The sequence below is a fragment of the Bison bison genome, unplaced genomic scaffold (assembly GCF_000754665.1).
Source record: "Bison bison bison isolate TAMUID 2011002044 unplaced genomic scaffold, Bison_UMD1.0 scf7180017864317, whole genome shotgun sequence".
In the NCBI taxonomy this organism is placed as follows: Eukaryota; Metazoa; Chordata; class Mammalia; order Artiodactyla; family Bovidae; genus Bison; species Bison bison.
The window spans coordinates 2404086-2410256 of record NW_011494889.1 but is presented as its reverse complement, the minus strand read 5'-3'; positions in this window follow the sequence as shown (position 1 = coordinate 2410256).

The window sequence follows — 6171 nt, the reverse complement described above, 5'->3', positions numbered from 1 at the left end:
CTTATATCTTCTTTAGTAAAAGCATACATCCTACTTCCTTATTAGATTAGCAAAAAACATTAATACTAGATATTTAATATTGAATATTTCCAAGTTTATGTGAATCTGAAATTTATTTAGGTTAATTTTTCTTGTATTTAGAATTGTTTGATTTGTAAGTACTTACTTTTCTTTAGGCCAATTAAATTAGAACCCATTTACAACGTAAACAATATTATCAGAAAAAAACAAAAGACATACACTGAGACATACATAAATCCAGACAGACAGACTGACAGAGATCTTACAGTTTTTTTGTTTGAGATTTAAAATATCTTTTTGACCCCTTTTTTTCTTTGCTTGAAGTTCTAATTTGCCCAAGGCTGAGGTTTCAGGCAAAGTTGGCTGTGTATTTCAAGGACATGGAAAGGGTTAACTTCAAGCTTTTTCCTAGGCAGGCCTTTTAACAAGCTGCTGCTGCTGCTGCTGCTAAGTCGCTTCAGTAGTGTCCGACTCTGTTCGACCCCATAGACAGCAGCCCATCGTTGTTTTTAATTGCATATGCAAAAAGAATTGGTTTTGCAGTTCCCAAGAAGAAAAATTTCTCTCACTCTGTTCAATCAGCAATCACACACTCACAATCATTCAGAGGCTATCACAATGCCTCCTTTCTCCCGAGTCTTCAGGTTTCCTTAACTGTTGCTCCCTTCCTGGGAGCTCCAGGGAGGTTATCAGTCACAATACCTCCCTTCTCCCGGGTCCCCAGTTCTCGCTATCTGATGTTCCCTTCCTGGGAGCCCAAGGAGGTGATCAGTCTCCTCTTTTGCCCGTTGGGGTAGGTCCTCACTGGGGACTGGCCCCGGAGCTTTACCTTATCCTGTGGCCATTCCTGGTGAGTTGGTCCATCCCTCCAGTGAGTCCATTCGGGGCTTGGCCATCCGGAGAGTCGGAACACGGGTCCAAAAGAGAACCCGGAATACCGTCAGGTGGTGTGCCTCCTCCTTCTTCTCAGGGTTCCTTCACTCCAGCCCGGCTGAGCCACCAGTCCAGTGACTCAAGGGGCCGGCGTGGTTGGAATCTTGCTGGGGCCTCCAGAAATGTTGTAGAAACCAAGCATCACACTCAGAGAGTTGGAGAACTCAGATTTACTATGCTGGCGGGCCCAGAGGAGTTAACACTCCAAGCTCTGAGCCCCAGACAAAGGGGTTACAGAGTTTTTATACATGGACAGGCATGATTAAGCGGGTTTGCGGTTTTGTAGGGGCTAGGGCAATTGCAAAGAGCAGGACAAGGGTAAGTGAGATAAGCTCCAGTTCCTAGTATTGTGAGTCCCCACTTTCTGAGACCTACGTGATTCAGACTTTGCAAGGAGCAAGCTGAGTTACAGAGACATAAGGAGCAGGAGGTTATGTAAAAATTTTAACTTTTCCTCTTCATACCCCTCCAGTATTCTGGCCTGGAGAATTCCATGGACAGTCCATGGGGTCACAAAGAGTCAGACACAACTGAGCAACTTTCACTTCACTTTCTCACTTGCTGGATGGCTCCCTTCAGTAGATTCCAGCGTAAGGATGTGCGTGCACTCTAAGTTGCTTCAGTCGTGTCCGACTCTTTGCAACCCTATGGACTGCAGCCCACCAGGCAACTCTGTCTGTGGGATTCTCCAGGAAAAATTACTGGAGTGGGTTGCCATTTCCTATTCCAGGGGATCTTCCCAACCCAGGGATCAAATCCACGTCTCTTATGTCTCCTGCATTGGCAGGCAGGTTCTTTACTACTAGTGCTACCTGGGAAGCCCCCAGAGAAAGGATATATGAATGTAAGGCTACATGGAAACTTAGTATATCTAGCTTTTTACTAACTATAGCTATTAAGACTAGCGTTTTACTCCTACCTTGACTGATACTTTGAATTAGTACAGAATTATAGGTTGAAATTATTTTCCAGAATAATTTTGACAGCACTGTATTACTGCACACATTGAAAATTTTCTGCCATTCTAAAATTTTTGACACTCTGGATGCATCTTGTCTGTTCTCCCTGAAAGATGTAGGATCTTCTCTTAGCCTAGACATTCTGAAATGTCATAATAACATGCCTTCTTCATTGTTCAAGGCATTCAGTAGGCTCATTGAATTTAAATACCCATGCCTTCCAGTTCTGATCATTTTAAGGGTTGCTTCTTTCATTATTACTTTTTACTTCTGCTTTCTCCCTTCTAGGTTCATAAAACTCCTTTTAGTTATACACTGGGACCTCCTAGATTGAGGAAAATTTCCTCTCCTCTCTTCATCCCTGTGTATTTTTTGTTTTACTTTCTATAAGAATTTCTCCACTTTACCTTATAAACATTCTAATGAAGTCTATAATATTATATTTTTACTTATGAGATTCTTTTTGTCCTCCGATTGCTCTGTTTTATAGCACCCTCTTCTTATTTCAGTGATACAGTATCTTCCCCTTTCTGTGTGCATGCCAAGTCACTTCAGTCGTGCCCAACTCTTTGCGACCCCATGGACTGTAGCCCACCAGGCTCCTCTGACCATGGGATTCTCCAGGCAAGAACACTGGAGTGGGTTGCCATGCCCTCCTCCAGGGGATCTTCCCGACCCAGGGATTGAGCCCGTGTCACCTGCAGCTCCTGCACTGCAGGCAGATTCTTTACCTGCAGTGACCACTAGAGAAGCCCCTTCCCATTTTTACAAGAGTATAAGTTTTGACGTACTTCAAATACTTCGCTCTGTGCTTTGCCTTTGTTTCCTCTATTCTTTTCACCATTACTTTGTTTTGATCTGTAATTCACAGTGCAAGCAAGCTTTGATTCTTGACAGTCTTTTCATATGTTAAATTAAAAAAAAATAAACAATAAAAGGTAGTTGGAGAAATTCCCTGGCTCTTCAACGGTTGGAAGTCTACATTTTCACTGCCGATGGCCCAGATTCGATCCCTGGTCAGGGAACTAAGATCCCACAAGCCACACAGTATGGCCAAAAAAACAAAACAAAAGAAAAAAGAAGGTAGTGGGAAGCTCAGTGTGGATGAGCAGGACTGGTTGGTTAATGGTTTCATTGTGTGTTGCTCAGTGGTGACCCAGTTGATCAGTAGTTGACCCTCACCTCCTCAAATATGGATCTTTTCCAGAGGGCCCTTCAGTTACTCCAGAAAAAAGCCCAAGTTCTTACCTACGGGAGTACAAGCCAGGCTGCCAGTGTTCTGAAAAACAAATGGGGAAATGGAACTGTGGTTTCGTATTCAAAGACTTTCTCTTAATCTTGTTTTCAGTGTTGGCCCTTCTGTTCTCTGCTATGACTAGTCAGTACAAGAAAGGAAGAAAAAATACTTATGGGCTAAAAAGGAGGGTATTGATTTTGTCTATATCAATTGTCTTATTAACAAGTCAATTATTAACTTATTAACACAAAGTCAATACACAAGAACCAATTGCATTTTTATATACTACTGGGGCTTCCCAGGTGGCACTAGTGGTAAAGAATCTGGCTGCCAATGCAGACGACAAAAAAGACGTTAAGATCCCTGGGTCAAGAAGATCCCCTGGAACATGGAAGCAACCTGGATGTCCATCAGCAGACGAATGGATAAGAAAGCTGTGATATATATACACAATGGAGTATTACTCAGCCATTAAAAAGAATACATTTGAATCAGTTCTAATGAGGTGGATGAAACTGGGGCCTATTATACAGAGTGAAGTAAGCCAGAAAGAAAAACACCAATACAGTATACTAACGCATATATATGGAATTTAGAAAGATGGTAACGATAACCCTGTATGCGAGACAGCAAAAGAGACACTGATGTATAGAACAGTCTTTTGGATTCTGTGGGAGAGGGAGAGGGTAGGGTGATTTGGGAGAATGGCATTGAAGCATATATAATATCATATATGAAATGAATCGCCAGTCTAATTTCGATGCAGGATACAGGATGCTTGGGGCTGGTGCACTGGGATGACCCAGAGGGATGGTATGGGGAGGGAAGTGGACTGGGGGGTTCAGGATGGGGAACACGTGTACACCTGTGGCAGATTCATGTTGTATGGCAAAACCAATACAATATTGTAAAGTAAAGAAAATAAATCCTAAAAAAAGAAAAGAAGATCCCCTGGAATCAGAATTGGCAACCATTTCATTATTCTTGCCTGGAAAACTTCATGGACAGAGGAGTCTAGTGGGCTATAGTCCATGGGACTGGAAAGAATTCGACACAATTAAGCACATACTACCAATTAACAGTTAGAAATGAAAATTTTAAAACAGTACCACTTACACTATCACCAAAAATGTGTGAGATATTAGGGATAAAGCTACTAAGTTATCTTCAGGATCTTTTTTTCAAAAAGATCATGAAATAAATCAAACACTTAAATGAATAGAGAGAGAAACAATGTGGATGGATCAGAACATTCAAAATGCTTAAAATGTCAGTTCCTCCAAAAATGATCTATAGGTTCAATGCAATTCTAATCAAAACCATAGTAGGATTTCTTTTATAGAAATATCAAGCTTATTCTAAAATTTATGTAAAAAGGCAAAGGAAATATAATACTTTATATTATAATATAAATATCATTTCAAGATAATTTTGAAAAACAGAAACAAAGTTGAAGGATTCACATCAGCTGATTTCAAGATATACTAAATCTACAGCCATCAAGACATTGTGATATTAATGAGAGTTGAGACACAGTCAGCTTCCCAGGGGGCACAGTGGTAAAGAATCCACCTGTCAATGCAGGAGACTTGGGTTCGATCCTTGGGTTGGGATGATTCCCTGGAAGAGGAAATGGCAGCCCACTTCAGTGTTCTTGCCTGAAAAATTCCATGGACCAAGGGGCATGACAGGCTATACTCTACGGGGTTGCAAAGAGTCAATTACGACTGAGCTACTGAGCGCGCGCGCGCGCACACACACACACACACACACACACACACACACACACAGGTAAGTGGAACAAAATAGAACATTCATAAGAAGACACATATTTATATGGTCAATATATGAGGCTATGGAGAAACTGGAACCATTTTGTACTGATAATGAGAACGTAAAATTGTGCAACCACTATAAAAAAGTAGGATGGAAGTGTCTTTAAAATTTCAGAATAGAATTACCATATGATCCAGCAATCTCATTTCTGGGTATATATATACAAAAGAATTGAAAGCAAAATCTTAAAGAGAGATTTGCACACCCATGTTTATTGCAGTATTATTGACAATAGCAAAGAGGTCCAAACAACCCAAATGTTCCTTGACAGATCAATGGATAAAGAAAATGTGATATATAAATGCAACAGAATATTATTCAGCCTTTCATGAATAATATTCATGTGACATGCTATGATGTGGATAAACCTTTAGGATATTATGCTACATTGAAATAAGCCAGCCACAAAAAGACAAATATTGAATCATTCCATTTATATAAGATACCCTAGTAGTAAATCTCACAGAAACAAAGTGTAGAATGGTGGTTTCCAGGGGCTGAGTTGAGGAGGAAATGTGGACTTTTTAGTCAATGCATACGGAGTTTCAGTTCTTCAAAATGAAAAAGTTGTGGAGATCTGTTGCCCAACAACATTAATGTGGTTGACACTACTGAAATATACACTTAGAAATGGTTAAGATGGTGAACTGTTACATATTTTTGAAAATTTGCTTACATATTTTAAAATGTTTTTTTAGCTTTTTTTTGTGTGTTGGGGTATAGCTGTTTAACAATGTTGTGATAGTTTCAGGTGAACAGTGAAGGGACTCGGTCATACATAAACAAATATCCATTCTCCCCCCAACTCCCCTCCCCATCCAACCTGCCACAGAACATCGATCAGAGTTCCATGTGCTATACAGTAGGTCCTTGTTGGTTACCCACTTTAAATATAGCACTGTATCCATGTCCATCCCAAACTCCCTAATTATCCCTTTCCCATACTTTCCCCTCTAAAATGTTTTTAAATGAAGGAGAAATGAAAACATTCTCAGGTAAACAAAGACAGAGATTTCTGTGCTAGGAGACCCACTACTAAAAAGATAAAGAGTATCAGTCCTCATGCGAAGAGTTGACTCATTGGAAAAGACTGATGCTGGGAGGGATTGGGGGCAGGAGGAGAAAGGGACGACAGAGGATGAGATGGCTGGATGGCATCACTGACTCGATGGACATGAGTTAGTG